Here is a 27,582-nt window from a genome sequence, read left to right on the forward strand (position 1 = left end):
AGCATACCTATGCAGACCCTCAGGGATCGTGTTATTGGTCATGTTGGGCCAGAAACAACAAGGTTTTAACCAGTTTTTCTTTCGGTTTATTGGAATGGTAATACATGTACTTTGCCAATTATTGTACATGTTTTCCTTGTATATTACTGTAAGTTATTCTTCAAGTTTTGGGGTCTTTATTTATATTTTTTTTACAACGGTCAGGCCCTGGACCCATGCTTAGCGAACTTGAGGAAGCCCGACTGGTCAACCATATCAAGGAGATGGCTAAGGTAGGATCTCCATATACAAGGGCAGAGGTAATAAACACTGCTACAGAGTTTGCGGCAAGTTTAGGCAGAAGGGATCAAGACAAACCATTGTCATACAAATGGTTTTATGCTTTTTTAGGTAGGTGGCCAGAGCTTAATGTCCAACGTCCCAAATCAATATCAGACTTAAGGGCAAAAGCTACATCTAGCTAGAGTATTGGTAATTATTTTCATGAACTTGACAGAATATTTCAAAAGTATGACCTGAAAATTTGCCCAGAGGCTATCTACAATGTCGACGAGAAAGGTGTGCAGCAACATTTCAAACCATCTTATGTTGTTGGCACCGCCGATTGCACAACGTCTGTTATTACAGCGGAGAGGTCGACCACGACGACAATCCTTGGTTGTGGAAATACATTAGGCCAACAGATACCACCATACTTTTTTGCAGGTAGGTTTTTCAAACATTGATACTTTTATCCGATGTGATCATTTATTAAAGCATGATGAGGTCCAAAATATTTTTAAAAATCCGGGCACATGTACCCATGTATTAGCAAGTTTGCAAGCTGGGTATTGCTCATGAACAGACCTTTATATATTTATCTATTTTTGTACTATATTTAACAACACTTGTTTCAAAGAATACCTTTTGATAGCAATTATTGTAACAAAACCTTTGTTTAAATCACTTTGTACAGTCAGCATATTGTAATGTTTTGTGTTTGTCTGTAACTAAGTATTTTTTTCATATTCAGGAGCAAGGATGAGATCTGAACTTCTGTATGCATCCCCTGGTGCACATGGAACTGTTTCCAAATCTGGCTGGTCGAATAGAGGTGTTTCAGCACTACCTAGAAACACATTTTGTTAAATTTGGCATAGAAAAGCGCCTACTCCTTCTCTTGTATGATGGTCATCGCTCGCATATGGGACCCCGTCGGAAATAAGTGATTGATTTTACTTTGATGGGTCATCCCAGGTATTAAGATCATATCTTTATTCTATTTAATAAATCATAAAGTATAATTGACGTAATCCTTCATGTATTACTTAGCACATCTATTTTAAGATGTTTATAACATTATAATCAACTCATTTTAATCTATATTAGCTATTGTATACATGTTTTTTTATTGCATTAGTTTTATATAATGTTTTATGATCTTATGCCTGAATAATTTTGAATTGAATTGAATTGAATATTTCTCCTCATGTTATTGATTGGGCTATAGAGCAAAACATTATTTTGTATGTGTTACCTCCACACACATCTCATATCTTGCAGCCCATGGATGTTGGCTGTTTTGGGCCATTTGCTAAAATATACAGCACTGAGTGTAACAAATTTCAGAGGAGCACAGGTAGGGTAGTTGATAGATATAGTATCTGCTCTATTGCATGCAAAGCTTACGCAGCTGCACTTTCACCTAAAAATCTGCAGTCTGCTTTCCGCAAGTCCGGGATCTATCCTTTCCAGCCAGATGGGTATAGTGGACACTGACTTATTCGACACAAACCAGTTGCGGGCTGATTTCCTAAGAGAAACTTCTGATGAGCAGGGTCTACCAGTAGAGAATCATATTACTGACCCAGAACCACTCTCTGACACGGATGAAACAATCCCTTATATTGATAATAATGAAATTTTCATTGCAGTTCCTCTTCAGCAGGGTAATAATACTGTGGCAACAGAAACACAAAACACTAACACTAACAGTCATGATATTGATGTACATTCTGATGAAAATCCATCAATCAAGAATTTCTTTAAGAAAAAAAGGCCCGTATTCCAACCTCCATTTAAGTCTGAAAGGAGGTCTATCAGTAAGATAGTTTCAGGTAAAGCCATAACAGAGCCCGAGGTGTCTAAGCAGGTAAAGGAGTACTTGAATTATGTACCGGCTCCTAAGAAAACAATGTCTGTAGCTCCTAAGTCTGTAACTCCTAAGTCTGCAGCTCCTAAGAAAGCAACATCTGTAGTTACCATGGGTTCTAGGAGCAAGGGTCCATCTTTCTCTGTTCCTGTAAAGGTGGAACAACCATTTAGTTCGAAAACGTCCATATCTGGTGGTCTAAGTCTGGTGGGCCGATTGACATAAGTACGCCACCGTATCATACTGAAGATGATGATGATGATGATGATGTTTTTTGATGATGATGAAAGATGTTGTGTTTGTGGCAAGTTTCAGCCAGCATAACTTGCTAGTTGTGTATCCGTTGTTTTTTGTCAAGTGGGCTAAATGCGATTTTTGTGACCACTGGACCTACCTCATTTATTGCACGGCCGTAAGTCTTGAGAAGAGGTGTTTTATTCAGGTGCCCTCACTGTGAAAATAGTTGCTCATAAATAATCTGAACAAGAGCTGTCTCCGTAGGATGACACATGCCCCCGATGGCACTTTGAATGAATAGTTATGGCCGATGTTAGAGTTTAGGACCTTTGACCTACGAAGCTGGGTCTTGCGCGCGACACATCGTCTTATTGTGTCACACATTCATGCATAGTTATTTTAAAATCCATGCATGAATGACAATGATATGGACCGGACATGCCCATCAATGCACTATCATGAAAAATGATCTTTAACGTCTAAGTGTGATCTTGACCTTTGAGCTACGGACCTGGGTCTTGCGTGTGACACGTCGTCTTACTGTGGTACACATTCATGCCAAGTTATTTGAAAACCCATCCATCGATGACAAAGATATGGACCGGACACGCCCATCAATGCACTATCCCTGAACGTCTAAGTTTGACCTTGACCTTTGAGCTACGGATCTGGGTCTTGCGCACTATACGTCGTCTTACTGTGGTACACATTCATGCCAAGTTATTTGAAAATCCATCCATCGATGACAAAGATATGGAACGGACACGCCCATCAATGCACTATCCTTTAACGTCTAAGTGTGACCTTGACCTTTGAGCTACTGACCTGGGTCTTGCGCATTGCACGTCGTCTTACAGTGGTACACATTCATGCCGAGTTATTTGAAAATCCATCCATCGATGACAAAGATATGGACCGGACAAGCCCATCAATGCACTATCCTTTAACGTCTAAGTGTGACCTTGACCTTTGAGCTACGGACCTGGGTCTTGCGCACTGCACGTCGTCTTACTGTGGTACACATTCATGCCAAGTTATTTGAAAATCCATCCATCGATGACAAAGATATGGACCGGACACGCCCATCAATGCACTATCCTTTAACGTCTAAGTGTGACCTTGACCTTTGAGCTACGGACCTGGGTCTTGCGTACTGCACGTCGTCTTACTTTGGTACACATTCATGCCAAGTTATTTGAAAATCCATCCATCGATGACAAAGATATGGACCGGACACGAAAATTGCGAACAGACCGACAGACAGACAGACGGTTCAAAAACTATATGCCTCCCTTCGGGGGCATAAAAATAACAGCATTATGTGATTTGTGTCATACTATGATGTAACACACTGAAAATAAATAGAGTCAATGCAAAATACTGTTTTCGTTGTTAAAATGCCTTCCAGAGCAACGTTATCAATAATTTTCCAAAGGTCACGATTACGGGAGTACCAGTCTAGACAGAAGTTCTTTTCGGTACAATAAAAAGATGGCCGCTCCCGTCTATTTAAATGCAGCCGATTTTGTTGACATTGTTTGGATTAATCAAGGTAAGTTGTTTGTTCATATTTATCATTAGAAATATTGTTGATTGTGTATTCATTTAGTTATCTGCCGGTTAATTCTTATCATAACGAAAATAGGTGACTCTGCGGTACTACAGTACTGGTAAGACTCTTCGGGACAGGAGAGGTCAAGTATCAGTGACATTAAAGGACCATGCTATGTATTCAAAAGATCCAGACTGTGTTAGCCGGACAGATGAGGAAGGAGAAATATATATCTAGCATCCGCGGACTTGCAGGTTTCTGGAAATGTTAAAATGATAGCATAACACAATTCGATTATTACATTAGCCTAACACTCTTTCAATTCACTAAATACTTACATGTTAGAAGTGTATAAAACAAATATATTACTGAAACACAGGTATAGTTTTCTACGACAGTAAAAGCTTTCCAAGAAGTAAAAATAAGTTTTTGTTCTTCATCAACATTTCATTTGTTTTCCTCCTGCATAGTACTTAGGTATTGAAAAAATAAAAGAAACGATAAACAAAGGTCCAAATTGGTATGGCCTAAGCTTTAATGTTATTTAATACAGGACTTTACTTTTTCACTTGTCCGGCGAACAATTACTGCGCTCTTTATTTTGTCATTACACATATATAAAGGATTGTTTATTAATAAGGTGTGTTTATATACATGCAGTGTCTAATTTACAGCTGATGTATGAAACAAGAAACGAGTTTTCTTAGTGTCATCTGTCATATATTATGACCATTATTTGGAGTAATATCCATTTTATACATATTCTTAAACAAATATGTGGTAAACCACATTATTTTACAATATTTATATTTGATATTTTGACGATGAACATCTAAATGCTATTATCCGTCGCATACCAAATTAATGTTCGAAGACTTTGAAAGTGATTTAATGATAAGATGATGTTTAAATTTATTTATGCCCTGCTTTTCTTATACAACCTCCAGTATGCTTATTACATTAAACTGAAAGGTATATTCCTGTTGAAAATTTCCCTTGGAATTTATGGAAATACACCAAGTTATCAAAAATTGAATTGAAAAAAGTACAGTTACTAAACTGTACATGTCTTTCAAGAGCAAAATGTATGGGTTTTTTTCATCAGAAACAAGAGCGTCATGACGGACCAATGGGGAAAAGAAAACCGACCCATGCAAGTGATGCCTTTTGTGACAAATCAAGATGTAGTAGATGGGCGTTTTTTAGGAACATCTTTTAAAAAAACTATTTTAAAACTGGACCAGTGGTTTAGGCAGACAGGGCGTTAGAAACATGTTCTATTCTTGAATTAAGACTACATCTCTGGCGGCCATGCACTTAACCTAATTACCACGACCATGATCCAAAGTCGCCAGGTGAATCCCTAACACAAGCAATGGCAAAAGAAGGAAGGCTATGTAAAACACAAAAATGTTCTTTTAAATCTATATTGATAAACTCTTATGAACCAAAAACACGCATATACTCAATGCATTTACAGAAGACAGAGAAACAAGGGAAACACACGAAGGGCCCGACTCGAGAGATTACAGTAGTTCACCATAAGCATAAAAACACTCCCGGTTAGCTCAAGAGGAGGACTAAAAGACAATAAACTGAGAGGTCACATGTTAGATCCTGTAGCATATGTTCAACTTGATGATTTGACAGAAAGAACAGTTTCTGAAATCATTCGTTCCCAACCTCTAATTCATCTTGGGAACTTGTCAGTTACTGTTGCCGAATCAATGAATGTTAATAAAGTTAAAATAATCTATAACATGTACACAAATATCTCACAAATTAGAAATGACAACTATGAAAGAGCAAACACGGTATATAATATAAAATAAATGAAGCATGATTAAAATATGTTTTGCTATCTTCAAAGTACATGTACATCCATTAATTATATATCACAATGACAAAAAAAAACAAAGAAAAATATCAAACAGGGAGTGCCACGCACCAAAAGCGCAGCCTCCTCAAAACGAACCCCCCAGCACGCAAACGCGTGCACAACCACGTTTCATTCCATACAGATAAGAAACAGGGTCTTATTACCATTGCAATATAAATATGCAACACCTGGTCGTATTCATTGTGAACTTTCAAAACCACAGACACGTGCGCTATCAACGGCTACGTTAGAACGAACGTATGGACTAGCGAAGAATACTTCAAACACGTTCTGAGGTCGGTAAACCAGATGAAACCATATGTTGTTATTGCACGTAGAAACTTGTATATATTATTGAAGGACTGTCAATACAAGAATTGTCCATTTTGCTTCAGCGAAATTACTTAAATATCAAATACTTCTGTTTTATTAGGGAGATGGAGAAAACTATACACATATAGTAAATTGATACACTTGGCTATCATTTGATAATGACAAAAACCTTCAAAATCTGCTTTCAAATTTTTAATTAATTAGTCCACCGGTCTGGTGCTCATTTTATCAATATAATAATACATGTACGTACATAAGAACGAAGGGAAATTTTATCTGCGGTAATTATATTTTGACATTTATGGACAGCAGATAATACGTTGGAGACCTCCATTAATATCTAAAACTACCTTTGGACTTTTTAAAGTACACACGTAATCGTTTGAAAGTGAAAAAGTGGACTTTAGGTCGACAAATACGACTAAAATGAAAATGTTGCAGGCCCGGTTTGATTTAGCCTGTTAATTCTTGTTTTTTGTTTATTACAGGAGTAAAAATGTAGCAACTCGTATTATATTATATGTCTGTGACTAGGCTTCGGATTACTGGAGATAACCTAACTTGCACTTTTTTCTTGGTATCAAAAATAAAAATATTGAGGAAATATCTAAATATGTCATGAGTACTTTCTCGTTTATCATTTGCTCCTCAGGTGCAAAATATTTTTCAGCTTGATAAATTTATGAATTTTTCTTAATATGGCTTTCTTCTTGTGTTTCACGTAGGCAGACACCAGGAAATAAGAAAAGACATCAGAAATGAAATTAAATATTTATTATTGCTAATTATAAATAAGACTTAATTGCAAAAGAAATTTGACACTCGGAAGGCTGTTATTAAGAAAAATAAGAGTGGCATTTTTAAAGTAAAAAAATGAAACAATTTCATTGTTCTGGAGCCAACGGAAAATATTTTGCCGATGTTGAGGATGATGTTGACGATCGACCATACTTACATTCGTAAATAATTTCCTTAATTAAATTACGTTAACCTATGCAGCATTCTTCAGAGAAGAAATGTAGATTTATTTTAATATGAGTAAGATTATTGTATTGTTTCGTGGTTATCTGATATATGTCAAAACATGTCGTTATGTTCTATTCATTCATTTATTTATTTCATTAATTTGGTGTTTCACGGTTTTCGAAGTAAAACTCATACTCTCTGTTGCATACGTCCAATACAAATATGTATTATATATATAGGGGCCGACCATTTGAACTTCGTAGGGGGCTGGGATTTTACTTGAAGTTAAGAATAAGTTTTTGCCCTCTAAAAGTCATAATAATTTTTGCAGAACTTGAAAGCCAGAATATTTTTTCAGAGTAAAGATATTTTTTCTCAATATTTTTGTTATACTTAGGTTATTCAAAACTAACAAGCGCGATAAAGACATACATTCTGTATTGATTAAGGTATTGGACCCATAATAGAGTACCTCCTTTTTGAAGAGTATTCAATTCCTACCATAAACCTACTTTGACTGCAATTTTCAGGGTGGCGTAGGTTCAAGCCCCACTGGGACCAAAATTTTGTTTTCATAATTTCTTTTTTCTAGTAAGTTTGTACTTCTTTGAAGACTTATTATGGATGTATTGTACAAAGGTGGAAAATTTTCATCTTATATGCGATTTCTTGCTGTTCAAAGTGAATTTACCTCTGAATCAGGAGGGGTAGAGTTAGACATCTTTAAAAATACTGAGTTACATGAAAAAAATTCTCTATTTTGCCTTCATTCTATAGATTACACATTGTGGAAGAAATGCAGGTAGGTTTTACTTCTGCTCTAAGGTTATTTTTGAATGAAGTGAGCAAAATTCAAAACAGACCCACAGGATTCGACCTTAATTTTTCAATGTTGGAATTAGAATTCTGTCTCATTAAATCTGTTTACTTGAGGCACCCTAGAAATAAATGATATTTACAGTTTTATTTTGTGTTTTATAATTGTTTAACAATAGTTTGATGTTTCTTATATCAAAATTAATGCTGTAATGAATTCTCTACAAACGTTTAAGATAGTGGCCATCACATTGAAATTTGTCTCTACTTGAGCTTGAGGAAATACCATAAATTATACAGTATTTACAAAAAAAAACGGCACGGTAAAAGTTGTTTAAAATTTGCAAAACAGTGCGAAACATGGTCAACTTTAAGAATATACCAAGCAAATGCTATTATTAGGAGTCCAATACCTAAATTTGCCTAAATACACATGAAACAGCTAAATGCAAGCCTCTTTAAATTTTTTAATTTAAATAAGAAGCAATTTGACCCAAAATACAGTTCCCTATTTTGAGCACAGTGATAAACTCAGATATATTGCTTTTAATGTTCATACACATCAGTTATATAATTGATACCTAAAAGATAAATGAGCCCCGAGGGGCAAAGCCAGCTAATGGTTATTTTGTTTTTCGAGAGTGTGCAATGTAGTATAATTTCTGTCTAAGGGGGATACGGGGATCCTCCCCCGTACATATTCGCAATTTGTGCATGCCAAATCCGGACTTCTAAGGGGATTCCAATTTTTGGTTTAAGTTACAGAATGTCAACAAAACTTGGAAAAAGGTATTTTAAAGGTGTTATGTCATTCCCAACTTTACTTTATTGATAAGTCATTGTTGACTGACCTAGTTTTGAGACATTATGTCAATCAGTTGTTTATATTCTATGGTGTTCCAGAATGTTCTACCACAATACTGACCTAGTTTGAGACATGCCAATAAGTTGTTTATATTCTAAAGTGTTCCAGAATGTTTTACTACAATACTGACAAACAGGGTGTTACAATTATTTTTAAAGTCTGGATTGTTCTTGGTTTTTCCAAAATATTATTTTTATTATTGGTGATATCTGAAAGTTCTAGAACCTTCCATGATACTTTAAATAGCAAGTTTTCTGACGACAGGGTAGAACCTTAAGTAATCACTTATTGAAAAACTTTCCTGCATTTCTTAACAACAAAATTACCAGTTTGGATATTTAACATATGAAGGATTTACATTTAGATTGTGGATAAAAAAAAATCTTTGAAGAGAGGGTTTATATTCTTTGGACATAAAAAATTCAGTTTGGATTGTGAATAATTTGGAATTATTACTCCTTGGATTTAAATCTGACCAGGATAGGAAATGGACTTTTATTGCATATTGGATTGGCCTTTGTTTGAGTTATTTGAATTGTTACTTTTATAAATAAATTTGTTATTGTTCATAATTGCTGGTTTGTTTTTCTGTTACCTTAAGAATTGTAAATAACAAGCAACTGTTACCCTTTGACGTAACAAAGGCACTGACGTTCGACAACAAAAAGCAAAAATAGGTATAAGGAAGTTAATGCTATATTTTTAAGAAAGCTTTGAAATTTAATTACTGACAAACTATATGTGATGGGAACACATGAAAATTAGTTGTTTTTGATCTTCTTGGATTCAGTGTTGTTATATGTTCTTGTCCTTTGGGATCATGGAGTCCATTCAACGTATGTGTTATAAGAGTTCTGCTTAAGCCGGTGCCTGCCTGCTAAAAGAGAGTTCAAAACCGGGGACGCTGTACAATTCGGGTCTGGAGGTGAAAATGGGCGGATAATTGACATTATTAGGCACTTCGGTACATATTGTATGTATAAAGAACATGTACTCAGTGGAGAAATAAACCAGCTGCAAAGCATGAGCTTATAAAAGGTCTTCCTAGTCATGAACTTCAAGTTTGTTTGACTGCTATAACCAAGATGATTTTGCCAGTGCTGATTCAGCAAAAACACTACTAATGCAAGACTTAACCAGTCAAACACTAAATACTCCTGAGCTAATCCAGTCTACACCTATTGCTATGAACGTGCCCCCCATACTACCTTGTCCACTGACAACGGATCTTGATGAACCTTTCGAAGAATTCTATGACTTCATTTACAGGGTGCTTCTGGTATTTCCAATGATGTCAGCATTCCAGTAAAATGTTCAGGCCAGAAAACACAACCCGAATCATCAACCATTAAACAAAACCAGCGTTTTGCACCAATGACTTAGATCCCAAATCATATAGAGAGACTCTTAAAAACAAACGCACTGAAGACAAGACGCGGTCTAATGTGACTCTAATGAAGTCCTTTCTGTCTGGAAAATGTGAAAACAGGAAGGTCCACCTTATTCCTCCTGCTGAGTTTGACGCATATCTAAAAGAGTTTGCAATAAGGGTCCGGCAGAAAAAATGGTGAAGAGTATGAGCCATTTACAATCCAAGGCAGGATTAACAGTCTTGACCGGTAGGTATCTGAATGTTTATAGTGAAAATTCACTTACTCCACCTTTGCCCTACAAGTACAAATAAAAATTCCGAGAGATCTACATTCCAGATTTTATTTGTTGTAAATAGTTAACTACAACAATAAGATATATATATGTAGAAATTTTATCCAAATATTATACTGGTTGTAGATACAGATTTAAGTGTTTGGTTCAAAGGTTCTGTAACTTTTATGTCTATTTAGACAATTGAGAGGCTCTGCTGAGTAACAGCTAAAGCAGTCTGACACCAATATATTTCTATTAGAATCTTTCACCGGTTGAAGGTACTGACTGATAACTCTTGCAAACCAAAAGGAGTTTCACAATTTTGCCGGTGTTGAAAAAAACCTTTCCGTATAAAATTGTTATCACCGGCGCTGGAAGAATCTTTCAGTGGTTGTAGGTGCAAATGGGTGCTCATTTCATAGAAGATATAAAATTCAACGAAAAGTTTTCTTGTGAAAAAGTTTTTAAATATAGTACTGTATTAATTCACGCATTAAAGGATTATACTGGCCTCCGGATCGTTTGACAGCAAAAAAAAAGTTATCAAAAAATTAATGCTTTGTTTCTTAAGAAAGCTTTGAAATTTAATTACCAACAGACTATATGTTATGGAAACAAATGTGGTATATAAGTTTTTTTTTCCAAAACGGACAAAAGCACAAAACAATCTTACCCAGAATGCAAAAAAAAAAATATATCTGTTTTTACACATGGATCGTAACTTGAGTTCTCTATAAATAGGCACTTGCAAGAAAACCAATATCCAACATCGATCGCCAGAGGAAGTTTGCTTTTCGATGGCTACACTGAGAAGCAAGGGCAAAGAACTAAAAAGAAAAGGCAAAGGTAACAGGGATCACGCAGCAGACATCTTAAGCGATGAGGCGCTGGATAAATTATATGAGACAGGTCAGATTTCTAAATAAAATCTTTGTTTATCTAGTCATTAAACTTATAAGAATCTTTCAGCGTTTGGATGTGAGGATGGAAATATCTGACTCAAGGGTAACGGTTTAGGCGGTATATGAGGCTCTTGTGAGTTACGGCGAAACAGTTATCCTCGAGCCAGACAGTTCAATCCACACCTTCAACTAGTGATAGTATAAGAATCTCTCACTGGCTGAAGGTGCGGATGTAAACATCTGGCTCAAGGGTACCTGTATAGGCGGTAATGAGGACCTGCCGAGTTACCACAAAGCAGTTACCCGAGAGACATATAATTCCATCCGTACCTTCAATTAGTGACAGATTCTTTTTCTTGCATACCATATTCTTCAATAAATAGAAGGCATATAATGAAACAAATGCTTTACTTTTATTGTAAGTAGCATATGGATTTATGCATTCACCCTTGGGTGTAAATAAAATCTGGAAAGTAGATCCCTCGGAAGCACCGAGAACAAGGCAAATATTGAAAATTGCAGACTCGGTTTGATTGAGTCTGTTCATGGGCAGTAATGGAAAAAGCAACACTACCCACGCCCCCTAGCACCGGCTTAAGCAGTATTCAATCTTCAAATCTAAATGAGTTGAAATCAATGATCCCGAAGGACCAGAAAATATAATAACACTGAGATGAAGTCGGGGCGACTTTTTACGGCCGCCACACAGCACTTAACACCCGCTGTAAGATGAGTTTTGCCAGCACTGGCAAAAACACGAAAAATCCTGTCTGGCATGCAAGAATTGAACTAACATAAAGAAGATTTTTCTCCAAAAGGTTAAGATTTAAGCATCTCATTAAAATGACCAAAACTGACATCCTTGGATAAAAAAATATTTTTATTAACATTTTCCTGAAACAACCAATTTATCCAGACAACTGATGTGGGGAGATTTTTTATACATCAAATGAATTATTTAAGGCTCAAAAAGGCACAATGATAGATTGCCATCTTGTAGTTTTCTAATTCGTTGGGATTTCTTATTTTGCTTATTTAACGGTTCAATCAAAAATTATAATTCGACACCTATTAATTTTAAGCAGCCGCATGACTAAAGCTGGTATATCACTTACTCGGCTGGCTGTTAGACTGAACCGATTCCTATTTTCATATTCTTCGGGCAGCAACTTTTAATAATGTTATCAAGCTGGAACAAACAAAGGAACACAGTGGGGCACCGCCTTGGAACGGTCAGTGGCAAAAACACCACTGGGGAGCTTGAACCGGTTTATGGTGCACCTAACCTCACTCTTACCCCACCATGTTACAAAGACATGGGACAGTGTAAATAAAAGTAATCCCCTCCAGGTGAATCTCTTACGCACGTAATGGAAACAAAAAGGCATGGCATGTAAAACACAAAAATGTTCGTGTATAAATATATAAAAAACAAACCTTAAGAACCAAAAACGTATGTACTCAATGCCTTTTCAGAAGACAGAGCAACAAGAGAAACACCCTTAAGGGCCCGACGAAACAGGCCAGAAGACAAATATCAAAACAGTTCAGTCCTGGTAGGATTTAAAAACTGCTTATCATAGAGTCCTCCCCCTCTTCCGTCAGACGCAATCAAAGAGGGAAGCGTAGTGTCCAATTGTAAACGGGTTGAACACTAAACATGCGGTATGTCTCAAAACCGTTGAGTCGTAACCTCTTTTAATAAAACGTTTGATAATCTGAAGTTAAGTTTGGTGAAGATTGGATGAGAAATATTCGAAGTAGAGTGTGGACTAGAGTAAAAAGACCGATTTTTGGTAATTCAAGGGCCATAACGCTAAGACGCCAGGACCGATTTGGCTAGTTATCGAAGTTGGCCGAGGTCTTATGGTCAAACACATTTTGTTTAAGTTTGGTGAAAATCGGATTAGAAATGGTCGACTTAGAGTGCGGACAAGCTTTGTGACAGACACACACAAACAGACTGGAGTAAATTAATACGTCTCCCACACCACTGTGTGGTGGGAGACATAATAATAGTAAAACAGAAAAAGTGGAAACTCCACAGGTCGCTCAACACGACAAAAACGAAAATGTTGCAGAGCCTGTTCATGGACGGTAGTGGAAATGGATGCTACCGACCACGCCCTCTAGCCCCGGGTTGTACAGAACTCAACATTTACAAATCTAAAAGTACAAATTTAGACATCCGCAGATGTGTTCATACGGCGGTGCAAATGGAATCTTCAATGATATACTAACGTAGCGGCGTATGGTCACCAGTTAAAATAATGGGTTTGCCCTAAATGAAAAAACAATGGGCAGAACAAAACAAACTAGAATTTAGAAAGGGGATCTGAGGTTCTGGAGCCTGCATATCACAGGAACTGCCAAAAGTAGGCACCATAACCAAGGGGTAACCCATTCATGGATTGATACCGAAAAGATTTTATGCGGCAATATCAAAATGAAAAGCTAAAAACAAAGACAAATATCAAACAGGGAATGCCACGTACCAAAAACGCAGCCTCACCAAAACGAAACCTACAGCACGCAGACGTGCACACCACAAATACACACACACATGAGGACAAAACGAATAAACAAAGAAACACAGTGGGGCACCACCTCGTAACGGTCTGTGGTAAAAACACCACTGGGGAGTTTAAACCGGTTTATGGTGCGCACCCAACCTCACTCTTACCCCCACCATGTTACAAAAACACGGGACAGTGGAAATAAAAGTAATATATAATATTATATATTATATATATATAATATAATATAAGTTTCGCTCTAGCTGTCCTTAAAGGAGCCAAGTGTCCTCATTTGAACAAAATTGGGAAATTACCTTAAAATTATGCTAAAGACGACCATTCTTATGAAGATCTTATCAAGTGGTTCATAAAAAGAAGCTGTATAGATGTATTTTAGCTCTGGTGGTCCCTAAGAGGAGCCAAGGTAAACATTTTAAACATACTTCATAGAGGCCAATGCCAGAATGCTACTGACAAGGTTTGGAGTGCAAACCTGTGATAAAGACCACCTCTGAACAGAGACCACCTGGCTCCAAAGACCACACGTTTTGTTTCCCATTTTAACATTGACAGTGTTGTTTAACCTGTGAATAAAGACCATCTCCCAATAAAGACCACATTTTGGCTCTCCCAAGGATGGTCTTTATAGACAGGTTTGACCATAATTCTGATCAGTGATTTCAGAAGAGAAGATACTTAAGTAAAATGTTGACGCAGAACAACGGGCGATGGACGATGAATGACGGACATCGGACCATCTGCTTGCACTAATAACTTACCCTGAACAAAGTTCTGGTGAGCTTAAATGAATGAAATTTTCTGAATAAATTAAACAAAAGATACCTTGCATCCTTTTTGCAGACGTTATATATCACTGTTCTTTGGAACTTTACATATAGTCATGCTACTGTCTACCAAATAATTATGGTGAAACGCAACGCTGTGCTTGTAAAAATAACTGTAAAATGGAACGGAGAATATCCTCTTTTTTCCTTAATGTCTTTGAATTCTTAATCTCTTTGTAATAATACTTTCAGAAAGTATATCGTCTCCTTGGGAAATGATATTCATGTCACTGAAGCTTATTCCTGAACAGAAAGACACTGAAATGATATTTCAGTGTTATTGTAGAGTAGCCTTGATACGGGATTGAAAAATAAAGAAAAATAGTAACAAGTATAGATGTTGAATCATATGTTACATGCCTAATTTTGCAACAATTTGTAATTTTTCCTTGATGTTTCAAAGAAATCATTATGAACTGGACCTAAAAAACAAAAAAAAAAAACAAAGAAAAATATCAAACAGGGAATGCCACGCACCAAAAGCGCAGCCTCCTCAAAACGAACCCCCCAGCACGCAAACGCGTGCACCACACACACACACACTCAAAGCTTACACATCAGGACAAAACGAACAACACACACACTCAAAGCCAACACATAAGGACAAGACGAACAATAACCATACACACACGCGCGCACACAAAAGTCAACACACAAGGACAAAACGAACAAACAAAGGAACACAGTAGGGCACCGCCTTGGAACGGTCAGTGGCAAAAACACCACTGGGGAGCTTAAAAAAACAAAGACAAATATCAAACAGGGAATGCCATGCACCAAAAACGCAGCCTCATCAAAACGAAACCCACAGCACGCAGACGCGTGCACCACACACACACACACAGCCAACACATTAGGACAAAACGAACAAACAAAGGAACACACACACACACACAAAGCCAACACATCAGGACAAAACGAACAAACAAAGGAACACAGTGGGGCACCGCCTTGGAACGGTCAGTGGCAAAAACACCACCGGGGAGCTTAAACCGGTTTATGGTGCGCACCCAACCTCACTCTTACCCCAACCATGTTCCAAAGACATGGGACAGTGTAAATAAAAGTAATCCCCTCCACGTGAATCTCTTACACACGTAATGGAAACAAAAAGGTATGACATGTAAAACACAACAAGAGGACCATGATGGTCCTGAATCGCTCACCTCTTCCCACATGACCCAGTTTTGAGTATGACGTTGTTTTTTCTATTATTTGACATAGTGACCTAGTTTTTGAGCTCATGTGACCCAGTTTTGAACTTGACCTAGATATTATCAAGATAAAAATTCTGACCAATTTTCATGAAGATCCATTGAAAAATATGGTCTCTAGAGAGGTCAAAAGACTTTAATAATTTTAGACGTACTGACCTAGTTTTTGACAGCAGTTGACCCAGTTTCAAACTTGACCTAGATATCATCAAGATGAACATTCAGACCAACTTTCATACAGATCCCATGAAAAGTATGGCCTCTAGAGAGGTCACAAGGTTTTTTTATTATTTGACCTACTGACCTAGTTTTTTAAGGCACGTGACCCAGTTTCAAATTCGACCTAGATATCATCAAGATGAACATCCTGACCAATTTTTATGGAGATCCATTCACAAGTATGGTCTCTAGAGAGGTCACAAGGTTTTTCTATTTTTAGACCTAATGACCTAGTTTTTGACCGCACATGAACCTCTTTCGAACTTGACCTAGATATCATCAAGATGAACATTCAGACCAATTTTCATACAGATCCCATGAAAAATATGGCCTTTAGAGAGGTCACAAGGTTTTTCTATTATTTGACCTACTGACCTTGTTTTTGATGGCACGGGACCCACTTTCAAACCTGACCTAGATATCATCAAGATGAACATTTAGACCAATTTTCATACAGATCCCATGAAATATATGGCCTCTAGAGAGGTCATAAGGTTTTTCTATTTTTAGACCTACTGACCTAGTTTTTGACCGCACATAAACCAGTTTCGAACTTGACCTAGATATCATCAAGATGAACATTCAGACCAATTTTCATACAGATCCCATCATAAATATGGCCTCTAGAGAGGTCACAAGGTTTTTCTATTATTTGACCTACTGACCTAGTTTTTGAAGGCACATGACCCAGTTTTGAACTTGACCTAGATATTATCAAGGTAAACGTTCTGACCAATTTTCATGAAGATCTTGTGAAATATATGGCCTCTAGAGAGGTCACAAGGTTTTTCTATTTTTAGATCTAATGACCTAGTTTTTGATGGCACGTGACCCAGTTTCGAACTTGACCTAGATATCATCAAGGTGAACATTCTGACCAAGTTTCATGAAGATCTTGTGAAATATATGGCCTCTAGAGAGGTCACAAGGTTTTTCTATTTTTAGACCTACTGACCTAGTTTTTGACAGCACGTGACCCAGTTTCAAACTTGACCTAGATATCATCAAGTTGAACATTCTGACCAAGTTTCATGAAGATCTTGTGAAATATATGGCCTCCTGAGAGGTCTCAAGGTTTTTCTATTTTTAGACCTACTGACCTTGTTTTTGACGGCACGTGACCCAGTTTCAAACTTGACCTAGATATCATCAAGATGAACGTTCTGACCAATTTTCATGAAGATCTTGTGAAATATATGGCCTCTAGAGAGGTCACAAGGTTTTTCTATTTTTAGACCTACTGACCTAGTTTTTTATGGCACGTGACCCAGTTTCGAACTTGACCTAGATATCATCAAGGTGAACATTCTGACCAAGTTTCATGAAGATCTTGTGAAATGTATGGCCTCTAGAGAGGTCACAAGGTTTTTCTATTATTTGACCTACTGACCTAGTTTTTGAAGGCACATGACCCAGTTTCGAACTTGTCCTAGATATTATCAAGGTGAACGTTCTGACCAATTTTCATGAAGATCTTGTGAAATATATGGCCTCTAGAGAGGTCACAAGGTTTTTCTATTTTTAGACCTACTGACCTAGTTTTTTACGGCACGTGACCCAGTTTCGAACTTGACCTAGATATCATCAAGATGAACATTCTGACCAAGTTTCATGAAGATCTTGTGAAATATATGGCCTCTAGAGAGGTCACAAGGTTTTTCTATTTTTAGACCTACTGACCTAGTTTTTGACGGCACGTGAAGCAGTTTCGAACTTGACCTAGATATCATCAAGATGAACATTCTGACCAACTTTCATAAAGATCCCATGAAAAATGTGACCTCTAGAGTGGTCACAAGCAAAAGTTTACGGACGGACGGACGCACGCACGCACGCACGCACGGACGGACGACGGACACCGCACGATCACATAAGCTCACCTTGTCACTTTGTGACAGGTGAGCTAAAAATGCACGTGTATAAATATATTAAAAGCAAACCTTAAGAACCAAAAACGTATGTAGTCAATGCCTTTTCAGAAGACAGAGCAACAAGAGAAACACCCTTAAGGGCCCGACGAAACAGGCCAGAAGACAAATATCAAAACAGTACAGTCCTGGTAGGATTTATAAACTGCTTATCATAGAGTCCTCCCCCTCTTCCGTCAGACACAATTAAAGAGGGAAGCGTAATGTCCAACTGTAAACGGGTTGAACACTAAACATGCGGTATGTCTCAAAACAGTTGGGTTGTAAGACCTTTAAAACACTGACTGCTTTCATATGTAGATAAAGACGTGGTAGATAAGTGGCGCGCCCCTCTTGACACTCAGACTTGCTTACCTTGAAGAGTTTGTCCATGAGAGACAGTACAAACCTATCGCGAATCAAAGAACCGGCTTTATCTTAATAATATAAATCATCACCAAGGTTGCAAAGAGCCACAAACAATAACAATGTCCAAGTGGGATTAAAAAATTATGACCACTATACGACATTAAAAGAAAGTTGTTGTGATAATTAAAAAACAAAGACAAATATCAAACAGGAAATGCCACGCACCAAACACGCTGCCTCCTCAAAACGAAACCCACAGCACGCAGACGCGTGCACCACACACACACACAGCCAACACATTAGGACAAAACGAACAAACAAAGGAACACACACACACACACACACACGCACCCAACCTCACTCTTACCCCCACCATGTTCCAAAGACATGGGACAGTGTAAATAAAAGTAATCCCCTCCAGGTGAATCTCTAACACACGTAATGGAAACAAAAAGGCATGGCATGTAAAACACAAAAATGCTCGTGTATAAATATAAAAAAAGCAAACCTTAAGAACCAAAAACGTATGTACTCAATGCCTTTTCAGAAGACAGAGCAACAAGAGAAACACCCTTAAGGGCCCGACGAAACAGGCCAGAAGACAAATATCAAAACAGTTCAGTCCTGGTAGGATTTAAAAACTGCTCATCATAGAGTCCTCCCCCTCTTCCGTCAGACGCAATCAAAGAGGGAAGCGTAATGTCCAACTGTAAACGGGTTGAACACTAAACATGCGGTATGTCTCAAAACAGTTGGGTCGTAACCTCTTTTAATAAAACGTTTGATAATCTTTTCAAATACATTTGGAAAATTATCATGACCCAAGATCTTACGAAGTTTGTAAACCACATCCCCATAAAAAACGGGTTTAGAAATACCTTCTCGCAGAAGTGTCCCCAAACCACCATCGAATTCCAAAACCAAACCAGAACTACGACAACAAAATCCAGCAAAACACTCACGCAATTTGTAACAACGGCAGCCCCGCCGAAGAAGTCCACCTGCAGGCTGCAACACACTGATTACGTTCATTGAAACGCCCGACACGACCACACGCCCCGGCTAACCGAATCAATTGAGAAATATATACCCCATAAGATGTAGCCTGAGGTACATCCCCATCCAAATGGGGAAAATTTACAATACCAAAACCAAAATCATCCATCCTGCCACAAATCCCGGTATGCATAATACTGCCACAAACAGAGAGATGCAAATCCAAAAACGAAGCACCAGCATCCAAAGATACGGGACAGTGTAAATAAAAGTAATCCCCTCCAGGTGAATCTCTTACACACGTAATGGAAACAAAAAGGCATGGCATGTAAAATTGTCATAAATAGAGAGATGTAAAAACAAAGAAAAATATCAAACAGGGAATGCCACGCACCAAAAGCGCAGCCTCCTCAAAACGAACCCCCCAGCACGCAAACGCATGCACCACACACACACACACACACACTCTCAAAGCTTACACATCAGGTCAAAACGAACAACACACACACAAACACACATTTAAAGCCAACACATAAGGACAAGACGAATAATAAGCATACACACACGCGCGCACACAAAGTCAACACACAAGGACAAAACGAACAAAAAAAGGAACACAGTTGGGCACCGCCTTGGAACGGTCAGTGGCAAAAACACCACTGGGGAGCTTAAACCGGGTTATGGTGCGCACCCAACCTCACTCTTACCCCCACCATGTTCCAAAGACATGGGACAGTGTAAATAAAAGTAATCCCCTCCACGTGAATCTCTAACACACGTAATGGAAACAAAAAGGCATGGCATGTAAAACACAAAAATGCTCGTGTATAAATATATATAAAGCAAACCTTAAGAACAAAAATGCCTTTTCAGAAGACTGAGCAACAAGAGAAACACCCTTAAGGGCCCGACGAAACAGGCCAGAAGACAAATATCAAAACAGTTCAGTCCTGGTAGGATTTAAAAACTGCTCATCAAAGAGTCCTCCACCTGTTCCGTCAGACGCAATCAAAGAGGGAAGCGTAGTGTCCAACTGTAAACGGGTTGAACACTAAACATGTGGTATGTCTCAAAACAGTTGGGTCGTAACCTCTTTTAATAAAACTTTTGATAATCTTTCCAAATACATTTGGAAAATTACCGTGACCCAAGATCTTACGAAGTTTGTAAACCAGATTACCCCATAAAAAACGGGTTTAGAAATACCTTCTCGCAGATGTGGTTTACAAACTTCGTAAGATCTTGGGTCACGGTAATTTTCCAAATGTATTTGGAAAAATTATCAAACGTTTTATTAAAAGAGGTTACGACCCAACTGTTTTGAGACATACCACATGTTTAGTGTTCAACCCGTTTACAGTTGGACACTACGCTTCCCTCTTTGATTGCGTCTGACGGAAGAGGGGGAGGACTCTATCATGAGCAGTTTTTAAATCCTACCAGGACTGAACTGTTTTGATATTTGTCTTCTGGCCTGTTTCGTCGGGCCCTTATGGGTGTTTCTCTTGTTGCTCTGTCTTCTGAAAAGGCATTGAGTACATACGTTTTTGGTTCTTAAGGTTTGTTTTTTATATATTTATACACGAGCATTTTTGTGTTTTACATGCCATGCCTTTTTGTTTCCATTACGTGTGTAAGAGATTCACGTGGAGGGGATTACTTTTATTTACACTGTCCCATGTCTTTGGAACATGGTGGGGGTAAGAGTGAGGTTAGGTGCACCGTAAACCGGTTTAAGCTCCCCAGTGGTGTTTTTGCCACTGACCGTTCCAAGGCGGTGCCCCACTGTGTTCCTTTGTTTGTTCGTTTCGTCTTATGTGTTAGCTTTGTGTGCGTGTGTGTTGTTCGTTTTGTCCTTATGTGTTGGCTTTGGGTGTGTGTGTGTATGTGTGTGTAGTGCGCGCATCTGCGTGCTGGGGGTTTCGTTTTGGGGAGGCTGCGTTTTTGGTGCGTGGCATTCCCTGTTTGATATTTTTCTTTGTTTTAAATCACTATTGAATTTTAAAACTAAATCAGAATTACGATAGTAAAATTTAGTAAAATATTTACGCAATTTGTAATAACGGTAGCCTTGCTGAAGAAGTTTACTTGTAATATATTGATTACGTTCATTGAAATGCTTGACATGACTACACGCTCTGGCAAACCGAATTAATTGAGAAATATATACCCCATAAGATGTAGCCTGAGGTACATCCCCATCCAAATGGGGAAAATTTACAATACTGAAATTAAAATCATCCCTCTTGTCATAAATTTTGGTATGTATAATATTGTCATAAATAGAGAGATGGAAATCTAAAAATGAAGCATCAGTATCCGAATTGTTAGTTTTAATTAACTGAAGCTCCCTAGGATAAATAGTACCCACCAAATGACCAAAAAAACGGATTATCCATATTAAGAATATCATCCAGATAGCGTGATGTATTATTAAATGCAGTTATAATATCTGCTTGCGTATCTGGAGAAAGGCTCAACATAAAGTCTCTTTCATAACAATATAAAAACAAATCTGCGACAAGGGGTGCACAATTTGTTCCCAAGGGAATACCAACAACTTGTCTAAAAACTGCATTCCCAAACCTGATGTAAATGTTCAATAAAAAGGAAAGGGCTTTACAAACTTCGTCACAGGTCCACATAGTATAATGTTTAATAATATTGCTAGTAAAAAAAAGCTTTATCAAAATTGCAAGCGATAAATGTAGCATTCTCTCTGGCAAAAGTCTTTTGAATCAGGGCAGTTAATTTGTCATTTATTAAGTTATGTGGTAAAGTGGTATACAAAGTAGAAAAATCGTATGTACTGACTGTAGATACCTTGTAATTATTAATTTTCAACTTATCCAGGATTTCTAAAAATGAAGATCAGCTTTCTTGTTAAAGAAGCCCTCCGCATTCCAATGCATCAGCCTGAAAGGTTGATGCGGATTGGTTCTTCTCCTTGGTAGGGGCCTCCGTGGCCGAGTGGTTAAGGTCGCTGACTTCAAATCACTTGCCCCTCATCGATGTGGGTTCGAGCCTCACTCGGGGCGTTGAATTCTTCATGTGAGGAAGCCATCCAGCTGGCTTCATCACACTGTTGTTATATTTTCTGGTCCTTCGGGATCATTGATTTCAACTCATTTAGATTGGAAGATTAAATACTGCTTAAGCCGGTGCTAGAGGGCATGGGCAGTGTTGCATTTTCCATAACTGCTCATGAACAGACTCAATCAAACCGAGTCTGCAATTTTCACTGTTTGCATTGTTTTCGGTGCTTCCGAGGGATCTACTTTCCAGATTTTATTTACGGAAGGTCGGTGGTTCTACCCAGGTGCCCACTCGTGATGAAATAATGCACGGAGGGGCACCTGGGGTCTTCCTCCACCATCAAAAAGCTGAAAACGTTGCCATATGACCTATAATTGTGTCAGTGCGACGTTAAACCCAACAAAATAAATAAATAAATGCTCATTGGTATGTTCCTCCTCCTTCTCTTTGCATGTTGTGGATCGAAGGATGGACCCCCAGTACCTGTGGGTGGACTCTGTCGAGGCTCAGAGCCCGGCACTGAATCCCCCTGGAGGGGCCTAAGAGATTCAGCACCACATTGTTGAATACCGGATGGCTTTTTAGTCATAGCGACATTGCATGGTGCTGTGGTTCGTTAAGAGAGTGCCAATGGCCCAGCACCTCTGTCTTCAACTCTCTAGGTTTCTTTCGGGGTTACCTCACCCTTAGTTCCGAGTTAATACCCTATCCTGGGAACACAGGAGCTATTTGTCCTATAGCTGGGGGTATGTTCATAGGCATCAGGACGTGGTCACACACCGGTGGGCTTGGCATGCCTGGGGGTAGACCTCATGCGAGTCTCCTGCAGTTCTGCCTGAGGCCGCAAGGTGCTCAGTTACCGTGCGGCGCCAACTTGGAGGCACTGCAAAAGGGTTTGTCTGCAGAGAGGCTATGTACTGGCAGGGAATAAAATCTGTAAAAAGATCCTTTGGAAGCAAGGAATGCAACCAAGAAGAATAATAGCAGACTCGGTTTGACTGAGTCTGTTCATGAGAGGTAATGAAATGTGGAACACCTCTCACGTCCCCTAGCACCGGCTTAAGCGGAACTCTATTAAACATTTGTTGAATGGACTCCATGATCCCAAAGGACCAGAAAATACAACAACACTGAATCCAAGTACGGGGAGACTTTTTACAGCCGCCACACGGCACTTAAAGATTGCTGTTGTGATAGTTAATAAAATCTGTAAAAAGAACCTTTGGAAGCAAGGAATGCAACCAAGAAGAATAATAGCAGACTCGGTTTGATTGAGTCTGTTCATACAGGTAATGAAATGTGAAACACCTCTCACGCCCCCTAGCACCGGCTTAAGCGGAACTCTATTACACATTTGTTGAATGGACTTACGCTCCTTGTTCACCAGAAGGCTAGCCAGAGGTGGAGGCTGAAAGCGAAAGGTGACAAGCACTCAACACACAGCACACCAAACTTGACGCATCAGCAGACCAATGCCACACTTATTTGCAAATTATTTCAAATTATTTTCACAGGCGAAAGGGATACAATTGCAATGTGCAAACCCAGATCACTAACAAGGTCTTACTCGAGGTCGAAGACTTGGAGCAATATTTCTTGTCTGTTCCATAACTGTTTTATCCAAGGATAAACAGTAACTACCACAACAAAACGAGGAGACGCCAGGGTTACACCCAGATATCAATTATTTAGCAACATTTGTATTGCCGACTCTATAATTTTTTCATGGATGTGTTTGTGTTAAGATAACTTGGGACAAACTTTCACAATAATATGACAAGTTGCCGCGTTTTAAGATACATACCTTTGACTAGTCAAAGACTTTACATCCGAGCTATTACTTGAGCATGAATTGATGGATATTCATAAAACTTGGCACAAAATTTGAACAAAATTAGATGATGTGTGTTATGTAAGGCTTTTCCTCCAAGCTCAGAAGTCAAGGTCGCATTTAAAAGATTTTACGAATATTTTTTTTGTCTATCACTTTTGTTTGAATGAATTGGTATTCAAACATTCACTATAATAGACAATGTCACTTGCAAGACCGACTAAGATCCATACGTAAAATGTCCCTGTCAGATCAAAGATTTTAGATCTGTAACTTTTGCATAAATGGATGGATATGCACATACATTGGCACACATATTCACCTGAACTTGTCGATGGGTCTTTTGTAGATCCCTGACTCAAAGCTCAAGTTAACAGTTTTACTTCATTTACCTTTCCGGTCTCTAGGTCATAGATCAAGATCACATATGTCATTCTTTTTGTCCGGTCTCAATTTTTTTATACACAGAAGGATTGAAAACAACTGAGTACGATGTTTTTGTTTGTTTCTGGTTTAACGCCGTTTTTCAACAGTATTTCAGTCATGTAACGGCGGGCAGTTAACCTAACCAGTGTTCCTGGATTCTGTACCAGTACAAACCTGTTCTCCGCAAGTAACTCCCAAATTCCCCACATGAATCTGAGGTGGAGGACTAATGATTTCAGACACAATGTCGTTTATCAAATAGTCACGGAGAACATACGCCCCGCCCGAGGATCGAACTCACGACCCCGCGATCCGTAGACCAACGCTCTACCTACTGAGATAAGCGCACGGGCTGTTACCATAAGAAGACGATATGTGATCTCTTGTTTAAAGTTAGTCACAATTAAAGTTAAGCATTTTTTCGTTTCTGATCTATAATTTCTATGTATGTGCTGTATTGCCAAAGTGCCTAACTCACAGGACCCGTACACATAGCGGCAGCATCCGAGTCCTATAGACACGAACATTTCTAATTTCATATAACCGAACCAAGGCCATCCGTTTCTTCAAAGGCTCCGTCAGTAATCATTTGTAACATTGTCATAAAACCTAGCTGATGTCATGACGGGTGTCAAATGAAGACAAATTGTGCCTTCTTTGTCATTCATGCGTCTTAGGCGGAAATATAACTAGAAATAGACCTTACTTTTACCAATTTTGAAAATAAATAACGAAGCGAAATCAGGTCTGAACGTTTAAATGTTAATATTGTTGTTAATATTCATATACGGATTATTCGAAAAATGTTATATGTCAACGTTTATAAATATACTTTACCTTTCTCGGCGTAGATCGAAGCGATTTATTTATTTATTTATTTATTTTGTCGGGTTTAATCGCACCGAAACAATTATAGGTCATATGGTGACTTTCCAGCTTTGACGCTGGAGGAACACCCCATGTGCCCCTCTATGCATTATTTCACCACAAGCGGGTATCTGGGTAGAACCACCGACCTTCCGTAAGCCAGCTGGATGGCCTCCTCACATGAAGAATTCAACGCCCCGAGTGAGGCCCGAACCCACATCGATGAGGAGCAAGTGATTTGAAGTCAGCGACCTTAACCACTCGGCCACAGAGGCCCCTAGATCGAAGCAAGCTTGACCACTTTCGTTGAATGGTCCGAATAGGATAGGAAGTTCTACACAAATATACACCTGTGCATGAAATAAAATCTGTGGTATCCATAAATTGTGTGATCCCTGTTGTTCCTTAGCTTAATCATATATGAAACTAAAACCTTGATATAACATACAGAATCTCGATCTTAATTTTGATAAATATCTTAACATAAAACACTGATATACTGTAATATACGATCCGTTGATGCTAGGACCACATTTGAATCAAAACATTTATGCAAACTGCTTAAAGAGATTTACTAGACATTTCTCTTGCAAAGATACACATTGCCCGCATGGAATGAATAGAATTGTAAATAAACCGATCATTTAAGTTCCGTGAATAAGTGAGATTATTTGAAAATTTGAGTACGTTTTGTTTTCGGCTAAGATGCAATAATTCTGTCAGGTATGAGAAGGTTATTTATACAATAGATTACTTCTGGCTTTGGAATATCTTTGCTTACGTAATTTGTTACGCAAGGTTTTAAGGTGTAAATTCTTTTAATGTAAATGCGAGCAGTATTATAGAATTTGTTGACGTTTACACAAATATTTGCTTGAACATTTCTTAATAGTCGAAATACCTCTGAATATATGATTCGGGACAGTATTACATAGAGGAAATGTATTTGGTTCAGTGCACGTTTGAAATATCATACACAAGGTGCACGCCATAATGTTAATTAACAGTTAAAAATAGAAAATGTTATATCTGATTTTTACAAGTGAAAGACATTTGGTCTAGCATATAAAACAAAACAAAAAAATGTTTATCTTCGTTTTATGTTTTCAATGGTTTTATCCCGCTTTTACATACTTGATATGTTTAATCGGTTAAAATGTATTTAATATTTTCTCTGAGGAATTACCTGATAAAGTGTACTAATATCCAAAACTTCACTAAATAGCATTTAATCGAGCATACTGGTATAATGTCTTCAGTACATTTATTTTTAACTCACCTGTCACAAAGTGAGCTTTTGTGATCGCGTGGTGTCCGTCGTCCGTCCGTCAGTCCGTGCGTCCGTCCGTAAACTTTTGCTTGTGACCACTCTAGAGGTCACATTTTTCATGAGATCTTTATGAAAGTTGGTCAGAATGTTCATCTTGATGATATCTAGGTCAAGTTCGAAACTGGGTCACGTGCCGTCAAAAACTAGGTCAGTAGGTCTGAAAATAGAAAAACCTTGTGACCTCTCTAGAGGCCAAATATTTCAAAACATCTTCATGAAAATTGGTCAGAACGTTCATCTTGATGATATCTAGGTCAGGTTCGAAAGTGGGTCACGTGCCTTCAAAAACTAGGTCAGTAGGTCAAATAATGGAAAAACCTTGTGACCTCTCTAAAGGCCATATTTTTCATGGAATCTGTATGAAAATTGGTCGGAACGTTCATCTTGATGATATCGAGGTCAAGTTTGAAACTGGGTTACGTGCGGTCAAAAACTAGGTCAGTAGGTCTAAAAATAGAAAAACCTTGTGACCTCTCTAGAGGCCATATATTTCATGAGATCTTCATGAAAATTGGTCAGAATGTTCATCTTGATGATATCTAGGTCAGGTTTGAAAGTGGGTCACGTGCCTTCAAAAACTAGGTCAGAAGGTCAAATAATAGAAAAACCTTGTGACCTCTCTAGAGGCCATATTTTTCATGGGATCTGTATGAAAGTTGGTCTGAATGTTCGTCTTGATAATATTTAGGTCAAGTTCG

This window comes from Mercenaria mercenaria, chromosome 3, assembly GCF_021730395.1.
Source record: "Mercenaria mercenaria strain notata chromosome 3, MADL_Memer_1, whole genome shotgun sequence".
Lineage (NCBI taxonomy): Eukaryota > Metazoa > Mollusca > Bivalvia > Venerida > Veneridae > Mercenaria > Mercenaria mercenaria.